The following is a 27343-nucleotide window of genomic DNA, read 5'->3' as shown; positions in this document are numbered from 1 at the left end:
GCTTAGCCCTGAACCTGCTCCAATGATTTCTTGATGGACAGGAACAAACTGTAAGAGTGAGTGATCTGGCTTCTTTCCTTTTTTCTTCTCCTTGAGGGGTCCCACAAGGTTCTTCGCTAAGCCGGACCCTTTTTAATGTATATGTCATGCCGTTAGACGATCTGGTCCTCTTGTTTGGTTTCACTTTAACTTCTTATGCAGCTAACACTCAAATGTTGGTTTCACTAGCTGAGGACCACAGTAGCCTCAGCCCTAGGCTCTGCAATTGCATGCAGCAGTTGACCATTGAATAGGGAAGAATTGTGTGAAATTTAATTCTGATAAAACCAAGGTCATTTTATTTGGCCCTCAATTGTCCCTCTGGCCCCCTGTCCTGCTGGCCACATGACATGGGACCTTTTCTCATCCCTGTGAGGAATGTCAGAAACCTGGGTTTTCTCATTGACGATAAGGTCAGCTATCAGGATCAAGCCAATGCCATGGCTTCCTCTGTGGTTTCCATGCCTAAACTGCTGAAAAATATATTTCTTTACATTTTCATCCACCTGCAGAAGACCCTGGTCACCTTGTGGTATAAGCTAAATTGGACTACTGTAGTAGTCTTTATATTAATGCCCATTAATACATCCTGAACAAGCTTCAAACACTTCAAAAAGCAGCTGCTAGGATCCTTCTAAAGCGTCCTAAATACTACTCAGTGAGCAGTGATATCAAAAAGTTTCATTGGATACCTATATGGCAAAGAATTTCGTTCAAAACACTTTACACCACCTGTAAGGCCCTTCATGGTATGGGCCCGGAATTCCTATGCCACAGGCTCACTTGGTACTCCCCATGCAGGACCCTTAGGTCAAGTAATGCTAAACTCATCGCTGTCCCCAGGTTTAATCGAGTCACCTGGGGCGGCAAGAGTTTCTTTCTTGGAGCATCCAAAGCCTGAAGTGAACTGCCTTTGGACATCAAGAATGCTCCTAATCTACTACAGTTCTGCAAACAGTTATAGACCTCGCATTTTAGATCTGACTAGGTTGTTCTGTTTTCGCTCCGTGTCAGTGTTCAGTGCCTAGGCGTCCACGGGTATTTGTTGCATTTTAGAAAACCTTTTAACATCCCATAACAATAAGTAATAACTTTTGATTGGGGGTAGGCGGGAATGTCATGTTTGGTGTCTGAGGTATTGTAATTTAAAATCATCTTTTAAAGTAAAGTTGGATTTTATGTCACAATTCTGAAAATACCACTTTTAGAAAGTTAGCACAAACTAGCACACCACACCCCGGATGGATCCAGAGGAAGTAAGGAATCCAGTGATGGAGGATGCACAGATTTTGCAGGGGGAGGTATTTAAATGTTACTTATAATGCTGCAATTAAAGTATTTGCTGTGACATGCCACCTGCTATTTACATTTTGGTGTGACACTTCTAGGGCCGCCACTGATGTATTTGCTATGATGCTTCACAAGCGAGACAACCACTTACTTCTTCGCTGTGGTTTGTCACATGCTAATTTACCATGTAACTCTTTGATGTGACATGCCATTTCTAACTCTGCTACAACACTTCAATTGCAAAGCTGGCACTTGTCTTCTATATGTATAACACATCATTTGCCATGCCATTCTGGAAGTATTCATTGGAACACATAAATTGCTGAGCTATCACTTAATCATCTTTGCAACACTTGACATGTTAGGCTGCAACTGAAGTCTTCTTTATGTCACATGACATACTAAGCTTCTACTTAAGACTTCTCTGTGACATGTCACTTGCTAAGTTGCCACTTAAGTCCTTCCTATCACACGCCAATGTCTAGACTCTTATGTATGTTTGTATATGGTTTGTCTGTAGCGTTAACGTAGCCAACAGGCAGCAGAGCACTGCATGTGGTCAAAGACAAGCAAAAAGACAACAACAAATGGAGATGGAGCTGAGCTGAGGAAGGTTAAGGCATTGTGATGTAGTGTTGTTAAAGAGGTGAATCTTCAACTCCTTGCTAAAGTGGAGCAGAGTTGGAGCAGACCTGATGGATACTGGGATGTTGTTCCAGATCCTGGGTGCATGGATGGAACAGGTATGCGTTCTTCTTTTTTCTTTTTTACATTTCTCTGTCTGCAGTCTAATGGTGTTGTGGCTGTGGGTGTGCCGAGAACCACAAGAGATGGTGAGTTTGCCTGCAAGATAAGCAGAGGCGGGTGCTGACCTTGATGGCTTTGTAAAGGATGCAGCTGGTTTTGAAGATGGTGCGAGATAGCAAGGGGAGCCATCAGGATGGGGGTGATGTGATTATATTTCTTCAGGCCCTAGATTAGATGTGCTGCGCAAATAGGATGCCAACAAGTGGTGCCAGTGAGGTGTGTCAGAGGCCATAGAGTAGGGCATTACCACTATCCAGATGTGAAAGTATGAGGCCTTGAATAGCAGTTCTGTAGTCTCTTTCTAAAAGAAACTGTTCAGACTTCTTTAAAAGAGAGAGATGGTACCATCTGGCAATTGTTAAATACATTTTTGCATGACACATCACTTGCTTGTCTGCCACAAATTCCTTTCTTCTGACATTGCAGCTTCTAGGCTACCACTTAAGCGCTTAGTAGTGTGATGACTCATCAAGGGTAGCAATCTCTAAATAAATGCAATTTTGATACATCATTTGCTAGTCTTTCACAGAGGCCTATGCTCTAACAAGACACTTTCTAGACTACCACTTAAGTCTTCAGTAGTACCCACCACTTGCTAGTCTGCCACGGAGACTTTTGCTCTGACATGTCAGTTTCTAAGCTGCCACTTAAGTCTTCAGCGGGCCAAGTCACTTTCCAGGCTGGCACAGTGACACCATGGACCTCATATCCCCACTTTAGCAGCTAATGCAGTCTCTGCCACTGGGCCATTAAAAGATGGATTCGATATTTATGGTCCTTCTTTCTCAGTCACTCATAACTAGCATGATGGAATAAGGTTTGTGGGCTAAGCACTGGCAAGAAAGGTAAATGCAGGTGAGGATGCAGCGAAATTATGAAAATTGGATAAAACTGACAGCTCATATAGGAAAATAGAAATAATAGGACAGAGAAAAGTAGGGAGATTTCAAGAGTAAGGAAAGAGGCAAAGGAAGGACAGATAAATGAAAGGAAGCAAATGTGAAATAAAGAAAGGGGAGAAGGAAGATGAAAGAAAGTGTAAAAAGAAGGAAAGGTGAAAGGATGGACAGAAGAGGAAATGGATGCATGGACGAATGAAAAGATGAAAGGGTCCTAGGATGGATGAAGGGGTGAAAGTATCAATGGATGAAAGAAAGAGTGAAAGGATGATTTGAAGAAAGAAGTGACGGAATGATAGAAAGATGAACGGATGGATGCATTAGTGATTAAAGAGTGGATAATGTATAATAATTTGAAAGGATAGATGGGTGGAAGGGTGATGGTAGAGTGTTAAGTGGGGCCGGGTCAAAAATAACATTGAAACAGCTCCCTAATGGGTTCTATATTCATTCACTGACGCAAATAGTGATCCATTTTTTTAACAAGGGAGAAAACAAGCGTAAGTGGCTAACAGAGAGTGAGGCTCAAGACAAAGTAGTACAAAGTGAAGTAATGAAATGACTGAGGTACTCCGAAGACAATACCGCTTCCAAGGTCCTTAGTAATGTTTAATTCAGTTTAATATTTTCAGAAATTAAAACATTCTTAATTTTAATTATTCTCAGCAAAATGATGTTGTTATTCATTTATCTGATACTGCCGACAAGCATTGGCATAGTAAATAGGTCTGGCTTGTAAGAATAGACCCGTTTTTGTGTGATATGTCTAATTGTCACGATAGAAAACTGACAGAGAGGCACCCACCTACTGTTCAGTTCCCACTCTGCGTGAAGCATGGGGCTTTAGTATGCCTGTTTTAAGTCATGCTCTTAATTACATAGGCCACACCTCTTGGAAAGGATACTTAGTTACTCTTCTTTTGTAGACACCTCTTTTGTACAGATAGTATGTCAAGTACTGGGCAGCCACTGTAGTGTTTTTCCAAGACATGTACATGCCACTTAACTCTTTGCCATGCCTCATCACTCGCTAGGCTTCCACTGAAGACTGCCCGTGACTCTTCACTTGCTACGATGACATTGATGTTTCCTGCAATACACTTCCCTGTCTAATAGGTTTTTAAAGGGGCCGTCCAACAGTTCGCTTTACCCAGCTCTATATCTCTTGCAATCACCCGCAAGAGCCATTCTAGAACGTTTGTTTAATGAGATCTGCTTGGTTGCGAGATGTATGAGGACATCATTCACCGGATGGCCCCTTGAAGTGTCAGCTATGACGGGTCACTTGCTAGGCTGCCACTGAGGTAGTTGCCATGAGTAGTAAATTGCTAGGTTGTAATGACATAGCCACTGTATAATGGGCCCTAGTGCAAGGAAGGAAATGCCCACCCCCTACTGATCACAGTTTGAACTGTGAAATACAGCACTAATCAGGATTCAGTGGGTCCTTCAGGCCTCTGAGCCCCGGTGCCTCTGTACCTGCTGCACCAATAGAAGCTACGCTCCTGCTAGGCCTACACACAAGTTGTTACTGTGACTCTGCTTTTGCTAGGCTGTGACTACTTGCTAAGCTACCACTAAACATTTCCTTATGCACTTCATGTGCTAGCCCTACTTTTGGAGACTTCCAGTGCAGTGAGGTTACAAGGCAACAACAAGATGATGGATGGAATGCTTGACTTATTCTCAGCCAGTGGCAATCACCCAGGGCCTCATCCCAAGCCATCATTTTTCGCACACCATGCCACCTCACTTTAGGCCAAGCCATATGCAAATCAGCCTTGACCCTGCTCCTAACAGGAGCAATCCAGCCCGTACTGCCAAGCCAGTCCTCCCTGAACCAAATACAAGCAACCCTGGACTGGCTTTGCTCTAATAAGGCTCATCAGCTAGTTGTAGCATGATTCTAGGGGCCCAGTGAGCACAGGACCCATGTCTGGGCAAACCCATCGCACTTTCGACTTCAACTGCAACAACAAGGTGATAGATGGAATGCTTGAATTAATCTCAGTCACAGGCAATCGCCCGGGCAGCATCCCAATCTGTCGTTCCTCGCCCAACTTGCCGTCTCAGTTTGGACCCAACCATATGCAAATCAGCCTTGACCCTACAGCATACAGCTGGGACCAAACTGAGGTGGCATGGTGCGCAAAATAACAATGGACTGGAATAGGCCCCAATTGATCAGCAGTGCCTGAGATTAATTCAAGAATTTCATCCATTACTTTTTGAATATTTTAGTTTGAGGATACACCACAGCACGATCCTTTTAGCAGCAGAAATCCACTTACATCTGTTGCAAATGTCACGGGTGTGCTGCAAGACCAGCAACCCACAAACCCTCCGGGCGCTCTCCTCGCCGGCTGCAAAAGGCCCCCTTCAGGCCAAGGTCAATGTCTATCTATGAGATATGGGAGATTTAGGATTCCCTCATCACAACCTGCAGCGGGGGCCATCATTTCGTGTTACTCCACTGGTAAACGTCAAGTTACTGTTATGACTCAAAACAGCTGAACTGAACGATCTTATGAAAAAACGAAGAAATGCAATAAAAACCATGCTCAATTGATTTTAATAAAAAAAATGATTTGACCGCCGGTGTATAGAAACTGGGTCAAAATACTTCCCCCCTGCAGGGCATAGTTGCACGTTTGATTTGATATATTCGATTGTATTATTTGTGGAGCACTGCGAACGCCTTCCACTGGCTTCATGGCGCTACGACACAAACAGGAACACATACTCCCAGCCAGTGGCTGGATGCATGGATGAATTGCTAACGAAACGCATGCTGTGTCTTTCCGTGTGTCTGAACTGATAAATATTTGACTCTAACTTAATCAGCGCCAGCATTCATCAGCCTCTAAGCAGAGGACACTTCAGCCTTCTCCGTGGGCTGCTCCGAGGTGGCGCGGCGCGGTCAGAAATCATTCTCTCTGCAGCGCCTCACTCAAGTCTGTGCCCCCAGGACAGCACTGACGGGCTCGGGGGAATCGTTGTCCCTCCAGCAAATGTAATATTCCTGGCATCACACTGCTAAATAAATGATACGTCAATAAATATAGCCCTGACGGCTGGAGCGCCGTCGAGGGAAGCGCGCTCCTCTTGGCGGAAGGGCGCAGGGTGTTTCCGCTCCTGGCTCCGGAGGATGGCCAGAGAGAGCCGGGAGCGCGGACTCGAGAAGCCCGCGGTCCGGCGCTATTCAGCCGTCAGCTGGCCCCGTGCCATGCGGGTGACCTTCAGTCAGTCCTGCAGTTTCAGCCCACGGTACGTGCAGCCTCGCTTTCCCCGGCATGCATCGCACTGTCACGACCAGAGGCTAATGAAAGCTATTATTCTGTGCCATGTTCACGCACACCAGGGCATCTTTCTGCGGAAATTACGCAGAGCTACCAAGTAGCCCCATGTTGTGTGCAGTAATTTATTTGGCCAGACCCCACCGGGCTTTTTAACCAACAGCGTTTTGCGTGCAGGGATTGTTGAGGACATGAATTTGACATTAGAACAAAACGACAAGCCGCTGAATGCAACGTTCTGACTGCTAACTGGCCGCCTAGCAAATGGATCATCCATTTTGTTTGAATAGTTTGAGGAGATGCTGTATATTGGGGTGACCAGCCTCCATTGGGGCAGGGTGTGCGAAGACACCAGAGCTCAGAGGCCTGCCCCGCCCCGATGCTTGGTTACTTCTCCAGTAACGAGTGTACTTTTCGATTTTAACAGCAGCCAAGGGCCATGTTTGCTTTCTTGCACCAGGGCCCACGACACACCCCCGTCCAGTCCATGAGATGTAACCCGACAAACCATTGGTACCTGGTGTGTTAGTCCCATATTCTCTCAGTAGCTCCCAGAATGCATTATGCTGCTCCACTGAAGTCCAGACTGTAAACAGTGCCCTCATCCAGACCACGGTTTTTAGCCAGAACTGCCTTGAATCCTGCGACTTGTAGTTTCACTTTTAATATTACATGTGTGTGTTAAAAATCCTAGCGAAAAAGGTATTGGTGCGAAAAACTGACATTTATCAACAGTATGATGCATTCCAGGACTTGTAGATTTAAATTTAATATTAAGAGAATGGCTCAAAAATCTCAGCATGAATAAAGGTGTAAGGCGTCCATTACTTATCGTTAATGGCATTACTCCTACTCCTACTCCCTCGCCTTCCTTATTGACCAATGAGGCCCCTTTGCCTCACCTAGACCCCTTCCCTCTCTTTTTAAAAGGTCCACCCGCCCCGCCCACTCCTGTACAGAAACAAGCCAAAGACAACTCAGTTGTCCTGTACCGGGAGGGAACTGTAAGGAAGGCGAGGGAGTAGGACTTGGAGTAATGCCATTAACGATAAGTAATGGATGCATTACCTCCCGTCCCTCCCTCGCCTTCCTTATTGACCGATGAGACATAGCAAGAAAAACAGGCGACAGACAACTGAGTTGCAATACATTAAAAAACACATTTAATTACAACCAGTCCAGACACAGAAAGACCCATATTCCTTCATAGAGGACAAAACCCTGTGCCCCAAAACAGCCTCCAAACAGCCCAATTCAGCAATACGGTAGTGTCGCACAAAAGTGGACGGAGATGCCCAAGTAGCAGCTCTACAAATCTCCACCACCGAAGCGCCCTGCAACTCAGCTACAGTAGCAGCCATACCCGGGTGGAACGACCCTGAATCCCAGAAGGAGGCACCACCCCTTTCAAATCATAGGCTAACAGCACCATTGACCGGATACAGCGACTCAGGGAAGTAGTAGAAGGCTTCTCCCCTTTCCGTGTAGGACCAAAATTTACAAAGAATCTCCTTCACGAAATGCAGCAACCACCTTCAAATAGCACAACAAGGCCCGCCGCACATCCAAAGCATGTAATCTGACCTCCTCCTCCGAGGAAGGGTCAGGACAAAAAGCAGGGAGAATCACCTCCTGGCGACCATGAAAAGCCGAATTAACCTTAGGCACAAAAGAGGGAACCGGAACCAGCATAACCCGATCAGGAAACATTTTACAAAAAGGAAAAGAGCAGGATAACGCACCTAACTCCCCCAAACACCTGGCCGAAGTATTAGCCACCAAAAAACAAGTCTTCAAAGTCAAATGTTTTAAATCAATGTCCCACAAAGGTTCGAAAGGAGGGTCCAGCAACACATCCAACACCAACTGGAGATTCCAGCCAGGAAAAGTATGCACAGGTCTCGGAAATAAATTCACCAGACCTTGATAAAATTTGGGCATCAAATGACCTTCATCCTCCAAATTTCGCCAGGACCCTGAAAAGCTTGGATCGCCGTCCACTGTACTCGCAACATAGACAGCAACAACCCCATACGGGCCCCATCCTGCAAAAACTGCATGATCACAAAAAGAGAAGCCACCGTGGGCTCAATATGCTGCCGCAAAGACCATGAGGAAAAAACCTTCCACTGACGTCCATAGGAATGTAGCGTGGATTTACGCCTAGCAGCCTGCAAAGACACAGCCAAAGGACCAGGAACCACTAGTCCAGTCAAACACCGCCATTCAACCTCCAAGCCGTCAAGTGCAGCCTCTGCAAGGAACCCCGGGAGAGACAAGAAACCACCAGAGGAGAGGGATGGAGAGGAAGAACCCACTCCGTCCCGGAGGTCAACCTCTGAAGCAGAGGAAATCAATTCTCACGAGGCCAATGGGGAGCGATCAAAATCACCCGAGCCCCCACTTGCCGTACCCGGACAAGAAAGAATCGGATCAACTGAAAAGGGGGAAACGCATAAAGAAGACCCTGCGGCCACTGACATGTCAGACCATCCAATGCCCATGCCTGAGGACACCGAAACTGGGAGCAGAACGTACCCACTTTTGCATTTCCCGGGGATGCAAACAAGTCCACAACCGAATGACCCCATCTCCACACCAGACAACGGAACAGAGACACCTGAAGGGAGAAATCCTGGGAGGAAGGAATGACCCTGCTCAATTGATCTGCAAGAACATTGTCTGCCCCCTGAATGTATGTGGCCCGAAGAGACAGAACTGAATGCAGAGCCCATAAAAAAATGGCCCAAGCAACCCGATTCAGCGAGCGGGACCTGGTCCTCCCCTGCCTGTTGATATTAGACTTGGCCACCAAGTTGTCCGTGTGGACTAACACCGCCTCCCCCTGCAAGATCACTTGAAAATGCACCAGAGCTAGCCGGACCGCAGTCAACCCTCCAATTCGAGGACCTCTCCGATTCTCTCAGAGACCAAAACCCCTGAACTTGCTCTGACCCCAGCAACACCACCCACCCCAAGATACTGGCATCGGTCATCAACACCACAGGCACCGGAGGAGACAAAAGAACCCCAATTTGGAGACGGGCTGGCACCATCCACCAACCCAACTCCCGGCGATTGTAATCCGACACAGGAATGCGGGCCAGAAGATTGCAAGGATCCGGAGACCACTGGGAAAGCAACCAATTGACCAGACAAAGTAGATCAAACCTGGCCCAAGGAACCAAGAATATCACTGAGTCCAAGTGACCCTGTACCCGCAACCACTGAAGCGCTCTGGGAGCCACCTGAGACAGCACAGCGTCAGAGTCAGAAATCGAGCCCCGATAAACACTAGGTCCAGGGAAGGCACCAAATCTGATTTCCCCCAGTCCTGGACTCTTGGAAATGAGAGTAAATGTGGGGTACCATTCTAACTGAAGGTTCAACCAAATTCGATGCAAAGTGACCTAAGGGCCCGCGAAGCACTGCCATGCAGAGCGCGCACCAAGGACATAAGACACAATCCTCAGTGGGCCAAATTAGGTCCAGTGCCTGACCTGTGCTCCATCGCAGTCAGCCTGAACTTGTGACTTTGTCCCGGTCCAGCGCGACTAGATTCCCCTCAGTTGGCACTTTGCACCTTTTGATGCTACTTTTATCCATATCTTTAACATTGCATATCTCCATTTCTACTGATTGAGTTTTTTCATTTTAGTGTCATTTGATTTATTACATTTGACTCTATTTTTAGGGTTGAGCGCACAAGCGCTCTGGCTCCTGTTGTAATTTCTCTGTGGGCTTTTAACCACGCCCATCAGTTTAGTTGGTTCATGGGCTTTCCTTTTAAAATTCACATGATTTCATTAGTGAAAGGCATGCATACGTTATGCCTTTTCCTGTGTTTAGCCCTCCTCAAGAGCACAACTACTGAAAACACACGAGGCTCCATGTTTTTCGCAAGGCTTTCGGACTACTTTTTAAAAAAAAATTGCTACGCAGCGCAATCACGCTGGGCAGTAGTCGAGCGCTTTGCATGACATCAACCCTGTTACATGGCTAATTGCACTTTTGCCGGATGTTAGAAATGGGGTCTTTGGTTGACAGTCAGGTTACCCCCTGTTCAAGCAAGGACCCTCACTCTAGTCAGAGTAAAAGAGAATCACTCTCAGCTAACTCCTGCTTACCTCTTGATAGCTTGGCAGAGCAGTAGGCTTAACTTCAGAGTGCTAGGTGTAAAGTATTTGTACCAACACACACAGTAACACTACAAAATGACACAACACAGACTTAGAAAACTAGAGAATATTTATCTAAACAAACCAAGACCAAAATGACAAAAATCCGACATACACAAGTCAAGTTATTAATTTTTAAAGATTGAACTAAAAAATAGTGCTTAGAAACATAAAATGCTTTGATGAGGTGTTAACATGGCGTTGTGACGGAGTCGTTCCCAACAATCCGACACCAGCGGCGCCGGCCATGGAGTCGTGTAGACCCCCAGGTACAGTACCTTGGTGAAGAATGAAAACAAGCCGGTGCGCGAAGTCGGGGATCCGTTGAATCTGCGCACTTCGAGCGGCGTTGGTCATGACGTGGTGAGCCGACTTCGGCGGGGCTGCAACGGTGTTGGGCGTGCGAAAGTCACTGCGTTCCAGCAAAGATCATGGAGTCAGTTGCAGGCGGCGTCACCAGATTCAGCAGGGGCGTTGGTCCGGAGTTGTCTGAAGTCGATTTCCTTGAATTTTCACCAGCTTTTCTTTCAAGGGCCCAGGGACTGGATAGGGCACCACTTGTCAGGGCAGGAGTCTCAGCAGAGAGTCCAGGTGCTGGTAAGAGGAGTCTTTGATGGCCCTGAGACTTCAGAATAGGGGGCAAGCTCAGTCCAAGCCCTTGGAGAGTACTTCTCAAGAAGGAATATACCACAAAGTCCAGTCTTTGTCCCCTTGCATAGGCAGAAGCAGCAACTGTAGGATAGCTCCACAAAGCACCAGTCACAAGCAGGGCAGCACTTCTGGTCATCTCTTAAGCTCTTCTCCAGGCAGAGGTTCCTCATGGTGTCCAGAAGTGATCTAAAGTCTGTGGTTTTGGGTGCCCTTCTTATACCCAATTTCTCCTTTGAAGTAGGCCTACTTCTAAGTAAAGTCTCTTTTGAATGTGAAATCCTGCCTTGCCCAGGCCAGGCACCAGACACTCACCCAGGGGTTGGAGACTGCAGTGTGTGAGGGCAGACACAGCCCTTTCAGGTGTGAGTGACCACTCCTCCCCACCCTCCTAGCACAGATGGCTCATCAGGATATCTAGGCTACACCCGCCCCCCGTTGTGTCACTGTCTAGTATGGGGTGCAACCAGCCCAACTGTCAAACTGACCCAGACAGGGAATCCACAAACAGATAGAGTCACAGAAATGGTATAAGCAAGAAAATGCTCACTTTCTAAAAGTGGCATTTTCAAACACACAGGGGGTCATTCCGACCCCGGCGGGCGGCGGAAGCCGCCCGCCTGGCAGGAACCGCCAAAAGACCTGACCGCGGCAGTCATTCTGACTTTCCCGCTGGGCCGGTGGGCGACCACCAGAAGGCCGCCCGCCGGCCCAGCGGGAAAGCCCCTTCAACAATGAAGCCGGCTCCGAATGGAGCCGGCGGACTTGAAGGGGTGCGACGGGTGCAGTGGCACCCGTCGCGATTTTCAGTGTCTGCTTTGCGGACGCTGAAAATCATTATGGGGCCCTGTGAGGGGGCCCCACGACACCCGTTCCCGCCATCCTGTTCCTGGCGGTATTTACCGCCAGGACCAGGATGGCGGGAAGGGGGTCGGAATCCCCATGGCGGTGCTGCAAGCAGCGCCGCCATGGCGGATTCCTTGGGCCAGGGGTAAACCGGCGGGAAACCGCCGGTTGCCCTTTTCTAACCGCGGCTTTACCGCCGCGGTCAGAATGGCCCAGGAAGCACCGCCAGCCTGTTGGCAGTGCTTCCGCAGTGCCCGGCCCTGGCGGTCATGGACCGCCAGGGTCGGAATGACCCCCACAATCTTAAAATCAACTTTACTAAAAGATTTATTTTTAAATTGTGAGCTCAGAGACCCCAACCTCCACATGTCCATCCGCTCCCAAAGGGAATCTACACTTTAATCAGATTTAAAGGTAGCCCCCATGTTAACCTGTGAGAGGGACAGGCCTTGCAACAGTGAAAAACATATTTAGCAATATTTCACTGTCAGCACATATAAAACACATTACTATATGTCCTACCTTAACAATACACTGCACCCTGCCCTTGGGGCTACCTAGGGCCTACCTTAGGGGTGTCTTACATGTAAGAAAGGGGGAGGGTTTAGGCATGGCAAGTGGGTACACTTGCCAGGTCGAATTTACAGTTAAAACTGCACACACAGACACTGCATGATTATAGAGCTACTTATGTGGGTGGCACAACCAGTGCTGCAGGCCCACTAGTAGCATTTGATTTACAGGCCCTTGGCACCTCTAGTACACTGTACCAGGGACTAACTAGTAAATCAGATATGCCAATCATGGATAATCCAATTCCATACCCATTTTGTAAAGGAACACTTGCACTTTAGCACTGGTTAGCAGTGGTAAGTGCCCAGAGTAACAAAAACAGTAAATCAGAGTCCAGCACACATGAACAACCTGGGGAACAGAGGCAAACAGTTAATGGAGACCATGCCAAGGATGAAAAGTCTAACAGGTGTCCCGCACAGCTGAAAGTGGGGAGCAACTACCCAACCTCATGGGAGTTCTCATCACTAAGGCGGAAGAACCTGAACAGACCATCAGCATTGGCGTGTTCTGTACCAGGGTGGTGTTCCACCATAAAGTCCATCCCCTGTAGGGAAATGGACCACCTCAACAGTTTTGGATTCTCACCCCTTATCTGCATTAACCATCTAAGGGGCCTGTGGTCGGTCTGAACTCAGAAGTGAGTCCCAAACAAGGAGGGTCTTAGCTTCTTCAGTGCCCAGACCACAGCAAACGCTTCGCGTTCTATGGCACTCCACCTACATTCCCTGGGTAGTAACCTCCTGCTAATGAAGGCTACGGGTTGATCTAGGCCCTCTTCATTAAGCTGTGAGAGTACTGCTCCAATACCATGCTCTGAGGCGTCTGTTTGCACAACAAACTCCTTGGAGTAGTCAGGTGCCCTCAGCACAGGTGCTGTGCACATGACAGCCTTCAGGGCATCAAAAGCATTCAGGCAAGCCTCTGTCCAGATCAATTTCCTGGGTTGCTTCTTAGAAGTCAACTCAGTTAAGGGGCTAACAATGGTACCATATTCCTTAGCAAACCTCCTGTAATATCCTGTGAGACCTATAAAGGCTCTCACTTCAGTCTGGGTCTTGGGAGGCTCCCAGGCCAGAATTGTGTCAATCTAAGGCTGTAGGGGTGCCACCTGGCCACTCCCCACCTGGTGTCCTAAGTACACTACAGAACCCTGCCCTATTTGGCACTTGCTCGCCTTAATAGTGAGGCCTGCCTCCTGCAGGGCCTCTAACCCTCTCCAGAGGTGTTGTAGGTGTTCTTCCAATGTGGAACTAAACACAGCGATGTCATCCAGGTAGGCGGCACTGAACTTATCCAGTCCTGCCAACACCTGGTTGACCAACCTCTGAAAGGTGGCAGGGGCATTCTTCATTCCAAATGGCATCACTTTAAATTGAAAGTGTCCATCTGGGGTAGAGGTGGCTGACCTCTCCTTGCACCCCTCAGTTAAGGCAATCTGCCAGTACCCAGATGTTAAATCAAACAAACTGAGGTACTTGGCGTGGCAGCTTCCAACCGGTCAATGAGCTCATCAGCTCGAGGGATGGGGTGTGCGTCAGTCTTGCTGACCGCATTGAGTCCCCGGTAGTCCACACAGAACCTGAGTTCTGGAGTGGCACCAAGTGCAGCAGTCTTTGGGACCAATACCTCTAGGCTGGCCCAAGGACTGCTGGATTGCTCAAAAACCCCTAGGGTAAGCATTTTGGATACCTCATCCTTAATGCATGCCCTGAGCCTGTCAGTCACCCTGTAAACCTTCTGTTTAATAGGTGTACTGTCCCCAGTGTCCACATCATGTGTGCACAAGTGTGTGACTCCTGGGATCAGGGAAAACAGTGAGGAAAACTGTCCCAACACGTGGTGACAGTCACCTTGCTGCTCCTCAGTCAGGGAGGGGGAGAGGATCACTCCCTCCACTGACCCATCTTTTTCTCCTGCAGACAGGAGGTCAGGAAGAGGCTCGCTCTCCTCTTCTACCCCATCATCTGTTGCAAGGAGCATTGTCAGCTCAGTCCACTCAAAGTGTGGCTTGAAGCGGTTGACATGCAGGACCCTTAAAGGGTTCCTTGGGGACTGCAAGTCCACCAGGTAGGTGACTTTCCTCTTGCGCTCCACCACCTCAAATGGCCCAGTTCACTTATCCTGGAGCACCCTAGGCTCCACTGGCGCCATCACCCACACTTTCTGACCAGGTTGAAACTCGACTAGAGCATTCCGGTCATACCACCATTTCATATCCTCCTGGCTTGCTTCCAGGAAGCAGGCAGTCTGGTTTCTCAAAGCCAGCATGTGACTGAATATATCCTGTGGGGGGGTTTACTAGGAGCTTTCTCCAAAGCTTCCTTCACCAGAGTCAAAGGTCCCCTCACAGGGTGGCCATAGATGAGCTCAAAGGGACTAAACCCAATCCTTTTTGAGGCACCTCCCTGTAAGTGAACAGAAGGCACAGCAAGAGGACGTCCCACTTCCGCCTTAAGGGCTCTGACAGGCCCTAAATCATGCCTTTCAAGGTGCGGTTGAATCTCTCAACCAGACCATTACTTCAGGAGTGGTAAGGTGTGGTGAACTTGTAGGTTACCCCACACACTTTCCACAGAGACTTCATAGACGTGGATATGAAGTTTGTACCCCTATCAGACACCACTTCCTTGGGGAACCCCATGCGGGTAAAAACCCCCATCAGTGCACGACCCACCACAGGGGAAGTGACTGACCTCAGAGGAATGGCTTCTGGTTACTGTGTGGCATGGTCCACCAAGACCAGGATGAACCTGTTGCCCAAGGCTGTCTTGGGGTCCAGAGGCACCACAATGTCAATACCTACCCTCTCAAAGGGAGTACTAGCCACAGGTAAAGGTTGGAGGGGAGCCTTACATTTCCCCCCACTCTTGCCACTTGCCTGACAAGTCTGGCAAGACCTGTAATGTGCATCTCAGTGCCTGCGCATTAGGGGCCAGTAAAAGCGGGTGACAAGCCTCTCAAAGGTCTTGTCCTGCCCCAAATGTCCAGCTAAAGGCACATCATGAGCCAACCCCAGTAGGAAGGCCCTGAAGCACTGGGGTACCACCAGCACACAGGCTGACCCAGGCTCAGGAACTTTAGGCTCGCTATACAGATGGTCATCCTCCCAATAAATCAGGTGTAATCCTGGCTCCTTGCCAGCCGCCTGGTCTGCAGCCTGCTACCGCAAACCCTCCAGAGTAGGGCATGTCTTCTGTGTTGTACAGAATGCTTCCCTGGTGGGCCCCCCTTCCTGCTGCCACTGTGACAGCTCAGGGACCTCCCCCAGTTCAGCCACCTGTTCCCCTGTAGGCTCCAGGGCGTCACCCTGAGGCTCCACCTCCTCCCAGACCGTAGGAACTTCTGGGGCCAGTTTCCCGCACCCCCTGCCCTTCCTCTTCTTGGCGGTCCCCTGGGCCACTGTTTCAGGCTCCGTGGGCTCTTGACTACCCTGACGGGCTGCCATTGACTGGGTGGATACGCATACCCACCCAGGCAGACCCAACATCTCCAAGTGAGACCTGTGTTCCACCTCCTTCCAAGGGGAATCCTCCAGGCCATTGCCTAGCAAACAATCAACGGGCATGGTTGGACTAACAGCTACCTTCAAGGAACCTGAGACCCCTCCCCCATTCAAAGGGAACCTGCGCCACTCTGCACAGGCCCTCAGAGTTGTCCACTGCAACTACTTGGTGAAGTACTCAGGGATCAATCTGCTCTTCAGACACCAGCTGACTCCTCACTGTAGTCACACTGGCTCCTGTGTCTCTCAGAGCCTCCACCCTCTGTCCATTGATGGTCACCCTCTGCCTGTACTTCTTAGTGTTTTCAGGCACTAGGGTTCTCCGGACCATCTCACTGTCCCCTAGTGAGACAAGGGTCATCTCAGCGGGTTCCCACCCACCTGAAACCAACTCCTCTCCAAGCGCTACACTGGCCAAACCCTGGGACGGCGCACCAGTGGGTGCTGGTGTACTTTTGAGGCATTTGGGGTCCCCCTTCACATGACCCACCTGGTCACATGCATAGCACTTATGTGGAGGACTACCTGCCACTGGCTTCCCTTTGGAGAACCATGGCTTTTTTTCACTGGGGGGTTGGGAATCCTTAACCTGGGAATCAGTTTGGGACCCTTTAGAGAACTCCCCCTGTTTGCCCTTACCCCCTCCCTTTCTTCCGAGAGGGACCCTGCCCACCCTTGGTGTGGTCTCCCCCATACCTCTTTGGGGCCCTGGTGCTCTCCCAGCGGCCCGCTTCCTGCGCAAGCTTCCTGGGGTCAGTCAGCTTGCTGCCAATCATGTGCTGGCACAGCTCTGGAAAACATAAACTGTACAAGTGCTCCCAAGCAATCAGATTGTAAAGCCCCTCATACGTAGTTACCTTACTGCCCTTCACCCAACCCTCCAGTGACCTGCAATAAGAATCAACACATTCCAACCATGTTTGGGATTCCTTCTTCTCGAAGGACCTAAACCTTTCCTTGTACTGCTCAGGGGTAAGACCATACCTTGTAAGCAAGGCATCCATGTTAGAGTAGGTGAGATTCTGAGCATCCCCTAAGGCTGTCAGTGTATCCCTCCACTCCAACTCAAAGTGCTTCCACAGACCTGCCCCCCAATGAGCTCCAGGGACCAGATTCATGTGTAGAGCAGACTCATACCCCTTGAACCACAAGTATATGTCATCCCCCCTCTTGTAATATTTCAAAAGGTCTTTAGGAATGTGCACCCTCCTCTCAGGCTGCACTGTAGGATTGCTGCCACCATCTCTACTGGACTGGTGTCTATGGTCCATCTCTCACAAGCTAAGCTCAAGCGCCATGGCTAACTTCCTCTTCTCAAGGGCTAGCTTTCTTTGTTCCAATTGGTACTCCCTTCCTGCCTGTCTGTCCTGTAACTCCTCAGGTGTCAGACACTTAGATGAGGCATTGCTACCTCCCCTGGAGACCTTCTCCCTGGACATAACAGGCCCACCCACAATACCATTGTGTACGGAACACTCTTCCTCCTCCTCCTCATCTCCCTCATACTCTGTGTGCCATTCAGTGCTCTTGGCTGTCACCCAGGCCCTCAGCACCTTTTGCAGCTCCTCCTTCCTGGATGAGCTCTTAATGGGACAGTCAAACCTTTTACAGAACTGCTTCAACTGGGCCCTGGTATAACTCTCCAATTTCTCAAGGTCAAAGTCAGCTCCAACTTATCCATCTCCAGCTTGGGACATGATGAAGATTAAAAGACAAGCTCAAAGTTCAAATAGGCAGAAAAACAAGTTCCCAAATGAAGTTCCAAAGAAAGTCAATCGAGGAATCAGTGAAAAAATGGAAGTAGAACAAAAACAGTCCCAAAGAGAAAAAATCTAAAGATCACCAAACAAGTAGTATGTGGTCACGTAGTGGTCTGCACTCAGAATAGTAGTGTACACTTAATCACTGTATGTCAAGTACAAATACAAGTCCAATCCTAACCGCTGACCACCAATGTTAGAAATGGGGTCTTTGGTTGACAGTCAGGTTACCCCCTGTTTAAGCAAGGACCCTCACTCTAGTCAGGGTAAAAAAGAATCACCCTCAGCTAACTCCTGCTTTTCCCCTTGGTAGCTTGGCAGAGCAGTAGGCTTAACTTCAGAGTGCTAGTGTAAAGTATTTGTACCAACACACACAGTAACTTTGTGAAAACACTACAAAATGACAACACAGGTTTAGAACAATAGAGAATATGTATCTAAGCAAAACAAGACCAAAACAACAAAAATCCGACATACACAAGTCAAGTTATGAATTTTTAAACATTAAATTTAAAAAATAGCGCTTAGAAACACAAAATGCTTCGATGAGGTGTTAACACGGCATCGTGACAGAGTCGTCCCCATCAATCCGACACCAGCGGCGCTGGCCACGGAGTCGCATAGACCCCCAGCATCTGTGTAATGACGGTCATGACGTGGTGCAGCGACTTCCACGGAGTCGTGGACTTCGGCAGGGCTGCAACGGTGTCGGGCGTGCGAAGGTCGTCACGTTCCAGCGATGGTCACGGAGTCGGTTGCAGGCGGCGTCACCGGATTCAGCAGGGGCATCGGTCCGGAGTCGTCTGCAGTCGATTTCCTTGAATTTTCACCAGCTTTTCCTTTCAAGGGCCCAGGGACTGGATAGGGCACCACTTGTCAGGGCAGGAGTTTAAGCAGAGAGTCCAAGTGCTGGTAAGGGAAGTCTTTGATGGCCCTGAGACTTCAAAACAGAGGGCAAGCTCAGTCCAAGCCCTTGGAGAGTCCTTCTCAAGCAGAAATATACCACAAAGTCCAGTCTTTGTCCCCTTGCACAGGCAGAAGCAGCAACGGTAGGATAGCTCCACAAAGTACAGTCACAGGCAGGGACGCACTTCTCCTCAGCTCTTCTCCAGGCAGAGGTTCCTCTTGATGTCCAGAAGTGATCTAAAGTCTGTGGTTTTGGGTGCCCTTCTTATACTGAATTTCTCCTTTGAAGTAGGCCTACTTCAAAGTAAAGTCTCTTTTGAATGTGAAATCCTGCCTCGCCCAGGCCAGGCACCAGACACTCACCAGGGGGTTGGAGACTCCATTGTGTGAGGGCAGGCACAGCCCTTTCAGGTGTGAGTGACCACTCCTCCCCTCCCTCCTAGAACAGATGGCTCATCAGGATATGCAGGCTACACCCCACCCCTGCTGTATCACTGTCTAGTATGGGGTGCAACCAGCCCAACTGTCAAACTGACCCAGACAGGGAATCCACAAACAGACAGAGTCACAGAAATGGTATAAGCAAGAAAAAGCTCACTTTCTAAAAGTGGCATTTTCAAACACACAATCTTAACGTCAACTTTACTAAAAGATGTATTTTTAAATTGTGAGCTCAGAGACCCCAAACCCCACATGTCCATCCACTCCCAAAGGGAATCTACACTTTAATCAGATTTAAAGGTAGCCCCCATGTTAACCAATGAGAGAGACAGGCTTTGCAACAGTGAAAAACGAATTTAGCAATATTTCACTGTCAGGACATATACAACACATTACTATGGGGGTGATTCTAACATTGGCGGGCGGCGGAGGCCGCCTGCCAATGTTCCCCTGACAAAATACCGCTCCGCGGTCACAAGACCGCTGAGGGTATTTTGAGATTTGCCCTGGGCTGGCGGACGGCCGCCAAAAGGCCGCCGCCAGCCCAGGGCAAATCTACCTTCCCACGAGGACGCCGGCTCCGAATGGAGCCGGCGTAGTGGGAAGGTGCGACGGGTGCAGTTGCACCCATCGCGTATTTCAGTGTCTGCTTTGCAGACACTGAAATACTTTGCGGGGCCCTCTTATGGGGGCCCCTGCAGTGCCCCTGCCGTTGGCATGGGCACTGCAGGGGCCCCCAGGGGCCCCGCGGCACCCCCTACCGCCATCCTGTTCCTGGCGGGAGACCCGCCAGGAACAGGATGGCGGTAGGGGGTGTCAGAATCCCCATGGCGGCGGAGCGCGCTCCGCCGCCATGGAGGATTCCCCCGAGCAGCGGAAAGTCGGCGGGAGACCGCTGACTTTCCGTTTCTGACCGCGGCTGAACCGCCGCGGTCAGAATGCTCGAGGGAGCACCGCCAGCCTGTTGGCGGTGCTCCCGTGGTCGGTGACCCTGGCGGTCACCGGCCGCCAGGGTCAGAATGACCCCCTATATGTCCTACCTTAACCATACACTGCACCCTGCCCTTGGGGCTACCTAGGGCCTACCTTAGGGGTGTCTTACATGCAGTGGCGTAGCGTGGGTTGTCAGCACCCGGGGCAAGGCAAGTAATTTGCGCCCCCTGACCCGGGGCAAGGCAAGTAATTTGCGCCCCCTAACCCGTGGATTTAGCCTCTTCCAAGATGTTGCGCCCGGTGCGGCCGGCCCCTCCTGCACCCCCCACGCTACGCCACTGCTTACATGTAGGAAAAGGGAAGGTTTAGGCATGGCAAGTGGATACATTTGCCAAGTCGAATTTACAGTTAAAACTGCACACACAGACACTGCAGTGGCAGGTCTGAGACATGATTATAGATCTACTTATGTGGGTGGCACAACCAGTACTGCAGGCCCATTAGTAGCAATTGATTTACAGAACCTTGGCACCTCTAGTGCACTGTACTAGGGACTAACCAGTAAATCAGATATGCCAATCATGGATAAGCCAATTCCATACCCATTTTGTAAAGGAGCACTTGCACTTTAGCACTGGTTAGCAGTGATAAAGTGCCCAGAGTAACAAACACAGTAAAATCAGAGTCCAGCACACATCAACAACCTGGGGAACAGAGGCAAACAGTTAAGGGAGACCACGCCAACGATGAAAAGTCTAACACCGGATATGATAATTGGACTTTTGCCAGTTACATGGACAATTGTACTTTTGCCGATACGTTTGCCTGCAGCAAACTTCTGTTTCCTTTTGTGTGTCTCCTTCACACTCATTGCGGCTGTCGGCTCGCTTATGTGAAACTGTTTTACTTTTCATTTTCAGTGTATGTGGCAAGAAAAGTCCGGTTAGAAGTTTACAATTCTAATAGCTCTAACTCGAGCAAATGTGATACCCATTGCATTACAAATGCTTGTTCTAAATTGTTGTGGCGTTCTCGTTGTGTTATGTTTTCACTTCATCATTGTTTGTGTGCTGCATACATATTTTACACATTGCCTAAAAGTTAAGCCTGACTGCTTTGTGGCAAGCTACCAGAGGGTTACGCACAGGTTAATTTAGAGACTCTGTGGTACACCCTGACAGGCATTATGGCTGTTGATTTGAGAAGGGCTCACACACACCCCTCAACCAACCATACAATTTCTCACAGGAGTCAGTTGGCAGTTATGCTGGTAGAAATCCACAGAAACAAATAGGAAAAATTAAATTTACTTCCTTGTCCCAGTCCTCACGCTTGTGAGTCTTGACACCGACAGACAATACTACATTCATAACAGGAGAGAAGGCTGTTTTTCTTTTTACAGTGGATAATCTTTCTTCCTTTCCCATGCAGCGGTACCACCCCCTCTACTCACAAAACAGCCACAATCCCAATGCCTTTCAAGTAAACACCAAGCATTAACGGGCCTTGCAAATGTGCCACAGAGGAAGACACTGGAAGGGATGGAGTACAACAAAGAGGATTGGAACAAAAAGTCTAGGTCCATGAATTGTTAATGTTATTAGTAATTAATCAATTCATTAACCCATCATCTATCTTCCTCATCCCACTCCTACATATACGTGGATGTACCGAGCTGGCAACTTAATTAAAGGCACCAAAAACTGCAGGACACATGCACATCAATAAAAGGCACAATGAGCTGCTGAGCAGGGGAAATGCACCAGCTAATATTATTAATAATAATAATAATAATAATAATAAATAATGGCATTTGTAGAGTGCATGACTGCTTCCAGAGGAGCGTTTTGGTGCTAGCAAACAAGGACTGCCCTAGAGAACAGAGTAAGCAACTTACCCCCAGACCAGGCACTAAACAGGTGGGTTTTTAAGCCTTTCCTGAAGATCCTTTCTGCAGGAGCAAGCCGAAGACTGGACGGCAGTGAGTTCCACAGTTTTGCCATAAAGCAAGTGAAAGATCTTCCACCACACCTAGCCCTGCTGATTCCAGAACGGAAAGGAACTTCTGTGAGTTACACCTGAGAGATCTATTCTGGGGTTAAGACTTAAGTCTGCATCTCAGGTACAAAGGTCCTTAGTTCTCAAAAGCTCTATAGGCAAAAGGGTCTTGAATCTGATGCAGCTGGCCACAGGAAACCCGTGTAGTTGGCGAAGGTGAGCAGAAACCGATTGCCACATCAGAACCTTGCGGAGAGGTGCGTGTCGGTATTTTGGATTATCTGCAGTCAATGCAGAATGTATGCTGGCGCCCACAAAAAGTGTTCATGTGGGACCAAGTACATCTGGTCAAAAAAAGCAAACAAGAGGAAGCAAAGAAACCAAAACAGCATCCTGAAAACCTTTGCAAAGGACCAACCTCAGCCAAGAATGCACAGTAACCAGTCAAGGAGGCCAAAAGAAAAACAAGAAAGCAAATTTGCTGAAAACAAAGCAAGGTGGCTGGAAGCAAAGAACAAAGGAAAATAAGGATGAATGGCTTAAGTGTGAAAACCTGGCCCCTCACAGGAAAAGCTAGACTAGAACATCACCAGAGAAAATAGAACACAGTGCAAACTCAGAACCAGAAGAAAGAACCATCCAGATTGGAATTACAGGAACCCAACAACAAAGGCATAAAGAACGTCCAAAGACTGTCAAACACTATTTGGGAAGAGACAGGAAGACGCTAAAAACCCATCACTGAAAGGGAAAAATGAAGGCAGCCAGCAATCATGCAGGGACCGTTCCAGCAGAAGAACCACCACAGACTAATCCTTGCAGCACATATGGCAGCCTAGTCACAAACTGCATTTTGTAGTATGTTTACTAATCACGTGCTACAAAATCCTATTCACAAACCTCTGTGGTGATATCTCCTTTGCTATTTTTTCTGTGTGGAAATCTTCTCACATGAACACACTTGTTTTTGCAGCAACTGTGGGAGAGACAGGGACAAAGGCAGAGAAATGACTAACCACTGGTACTCAACACCCTCCTATGGAAAACAATATAGGCAATAAATAAATATGGAAATATTGGAAATGGCCTCTCTGCAGGGTCACGCCAAACATTTTGCCTTCGTCCTCTTCTTTTTCTGACCTCATTTTTGCTGGCTTTAGGACTTTGGACCCTTTACAACTACTAACCAGTGCTAAAGTGCATGTGCTCTCTCCCTAAAAACATGGTAATGTTGGTTCATACCCAATTGGCATATTTAATTTACGTGTAAGTCCCCAGTAAAGTGCCCCGGGCCTGTAAATTAAATGCTACTAGTGGGCCTGCAACACTGATTGTTCCACCCACATACGTAACCCCCCCAACCAAGTCTCAGGCCTACCAGTGCAAGGCCTGTGTGTGCAGTTTCACTACCACTTGGACTTGGCATTTAAAAGTACTTGCCAAGCTTTTAACTCCCCTATATCACCCCTAAGGTAGGCCATAGGTAACCCACTACTGTGTGGCTTGCTCCTTTCCTAGGCTAGCATTGGGGCTACCCTCAAATACTGTTTGAGTGATAGATTCTGATCAGAAAGGGGTAACCAGGTCATATTTACTATGGCCAGAATGGTAATAGAAAATCCTGCTTATTGGTGAGGTTGGATTTTATATTACTATTTTAGAAATTACACTTTTAGAAAATGAGCATTTCTCTGCACTAAATATCCATCTGTGCCTTACAGCCTGTCTCCAATCAACGTCTGGGCTGGGTGACAGCTTCCTTGTGCATTTTCCCCAGACAACCACAAACACAGGATACTCAGTCACACCTGCATTCATCTGCATACTGCATGGGTCTTCCTGGGCTGGAAGGGTGAAGGGCCTGACACATTTCAAAGGCTAGTGGCCTGCCCTCACACAATGGACTGCCAAACTCCCCACTGGGACCCTGGCAGACAGACCTGTACTGAAAGAGAATCTTGTGCACTTCAAAACCACTTTCTGAAGTCTTCCCCACTTCAAAGGCATTTTTGGATATATAAAGTGGGTCACTGACCCCACCAGCTCAGACACTTCTGGACCTGAACCTGCAACATGTCAAGAGGAACTGTCTGGCTGCCCAAAGGACTCACCTGGACTGCTTTGCTGAGAAGGGCTGCTGCCCTGCTGTTGCCCTGCTGCCTTGCTGCCCTCTGACTTTGCTGAGAAGTGCTCTCCAAGGGCTTGCCTCCTGTTCTCTGAAGTCTCAGGGCCAAAAAGACTCATCTCTTCAGGAAACTCCTTGTGAGCCAAAAATCGACACAGTCTGCTGGAAAAACTGCACAGCCGAGCTGGAAGGATGCAGCCCGACTTCCTGAGTGAAGAATTGACACAGCACCTGCCTTGTGGCTGGAAATTTGACGCACAGCCCTACCGGATCGACGCACAGCCGAACCTGAATGATGCAGCCCGACTTCCCAAGTGAAGAATGGATGCAGCGTCTGCCGTGCAGCAGAAAATTCAACGCATCGTCTACTGGATCGACTCAACGCCTGTGACTTCTTCCTGCACGGCCAGGATTTTCCCGACATCATCCCTGGGCGTCAAAAAGATGCCCACAGTGCAGTGAGGAACCAAGACTGTGCACTGGAAATCAACGCAAAGCCCCTTGAGGTGTGGAAAGAGACGACATATCATCTGTGCCGCATCAGAAAATCCCACGCTCACCCTATTTTTCCACGCATCTCCTCCTCTGCGGTCTCCGTACATGTTATTTTTGACGTAATACAGGTACTTTGTGTAAACAAGAGACAACTGTTGATTTCTAAGATTTAAGACTTTTTTTAATCTTGCAAAAGCGATAGCTCAACCTGTGCTTATTGAATCTTTATTGTTTTGACCTTAATATAACCAGATAAATAGCATATATTTTTCTAAACCTGTGTGGTGTAGTTTTGTGGTGTTTTCACTGTGTTACTGTATGATTTGTTGCACAAATACTTTACACATTGCTTTCTAAGTTAAGCCTGACTGCTCAGTGCCAAGCTGCTAGAGGGTGGGCACAGGATAATTTGGATTGTGTGTGACTTACCCTGACTAAGATAGTGGTCTCTGTTTGGACAAGGGCATATACCCCTGCCACCTTGAGACCCCATTTTTAACAGAAAATATACAGGAAATTAACAAACTTTTTAAATATCCAAATAAGTTATACTTTTTTATGAAGTCCTGCTTAAAGTACTATCTTTTATTTTTCATCCATTCTTATAGTTTTTAAAGTAAATCTTGTATAATTTTAGATCTAGTGCAAATATGTTTTTAACATCTTCATTTTTTTAAACAGCAAATCATTTTTACTGTTAGAGCAAGGGTACATTTTTATGAATGTTTTTCCCTTAACATCAAATATTGTAGATTTATATAACAAGGACTCCAGCATTTGCAACTCACTTAACAATTAAAAGAGTGATTGGTATAAACGTCACCACCCATGTACAGCTGAAGCACATTTTACCCCAAAGTAATCACTGTCAAGATGACCACATAAGAAATTATCTCACAAACCAAATGACTTTTTTGGCCTTCAAAATGTCGGGGGATGTGCTTTGCTCCTCATTTTGAGAAATAATTATTTGAGGAGGAGGAGAGAGGGGGTTTACCTGCAAAGGACCAATATCTTTGGGTTGTCGAGGGAGGCTGTCAATTCAAGGTTCCGCTTCTCATCTGGTATGATCATTGACATGGTTTCAAACTAGGAGCAGGAGCTTCATTTATCTTCAGCCCACTCTCAAACTATCACAGTCTTTGTGAAAATTTGGCTGCGCTACATTTCATGGCCAATGGATCTTTCCAGAGAGTCATCATTAACAACGTTGGTGGCATCTCACATACACACCAGTCTTGATGCTTGCATCAGAAGAGTGCACCCGTCACTGGCGGAAAAGTAAATGTTGGCAGTGGCATTCTATGCTCGTTGCTACTTTCTTCATGGACTAGATGCTATTGTCTGCACCCATGTGGCACTTCAGTTACCTCACTACACAGTATGCCTTTTCTGCAACAAACATCACTGGCACTCCATCAACGCACAAGTAGTCTGCAAAGTCAGGGACTACTTCACTGATGTTTACGCTGCCTTTCCTGGAAGCATGCATGACCGCTAAAGCTTTTGACAGTCACCTCTTGCACTTCACATGTTTTCTAGTGATTTCAGTGACGTTTTGCTCATTGATAAGTAGCAACAATTCTCACTGGAGCTACATGTGCAAGTAGGGGTGATATCTCTAGCATAATCAATAATCCCTACAACACAATACACACACATCCACTGCATGTTAGCAGGTATTAAGCATTACAGTAAAGTATCAAATAATAAAACTGTGCGTTGGAAGGGCCAAAATGAACTAAAATGGCATAATACAACAGAGTGAAAATGCTAACTTGGAGGGGGGCAAATAAAAACGGGCTATTGGCTTGCCTTTTCCCTACATTTTTTCCCTATTGCCTCTATCATCTTCATGGCCAAGCATGATACCCTGCACTCTTCAACTTGGAAGTTTGAAGATGTTTATGGTACATCTTTGCCATGTCTTGCTAACATTTCACAATGTTATCTAAGGCAGGAGTCTCCCTGTCATTCATGTGAGGGTGTCCTTTAAGAGAGGCAGTTATCTCACAGAAACTAGCATCTTTTGCATAAATATACTCCAGTACATTAGACTTCTATTGTTAAAATCAATCCTACCATTGAGCAGCCAGCACTAGACCATTTCAACCTTCCACATTTGTAGCCTTCTGTCATGGTCAGCAGATTGTCCAGCATGGAGAGGGGTTCTATCTGGATGACTGCAGGGGAGAGAATGTTGATTGAGGAAAATGCAGTATTCTGTGTCCCGATTCCCTGTATGTCTGAATAGGTGTCTGAAATGCAGAAATTGAATGATGTTATAGAATGCTGGTGTGTAGTCTGCAGTGGAAGCTAGGAAAGGGACAGTTGTAGGGAGGATGAATTCCTGAAAGGACATATCTGCTGTGATGGTAGCCTAAGGGCCTAACCTGAAATACAGAACATACCTCTTACCTGAATGTCTTTAGACTCCTGCATGGAGACCATGTCCTCTAACTTTAACAGGATATCTGTTCCTCACCAGGAGTGTTTTCTCCTTTAGATGATTGAGAGAAGACTGGAAATACACCTTCATGAGAGGAATGCATGGGGCATTGTACAGAGGTACCTCTTAGTTGAGGTCTGTATGGAGGTGATTGT

This window comes from Pleurodeles waltl, chromosome 7, assembly GCF_031143425.1.
Source record: "Pleurodeles waltl isolate 20211129_DDA chromosome 7, aPleWal1.hap1.20221129, whole genome shotgun sequence".
NCBI lineage: Eukaryota > Metazoa > Chordata > Amphibia > Caudata > Salamandridae > Pleurodeles > Pleurodeles waltl.
Note: the sequence above shows the minus strand (reverse complement) of the source record.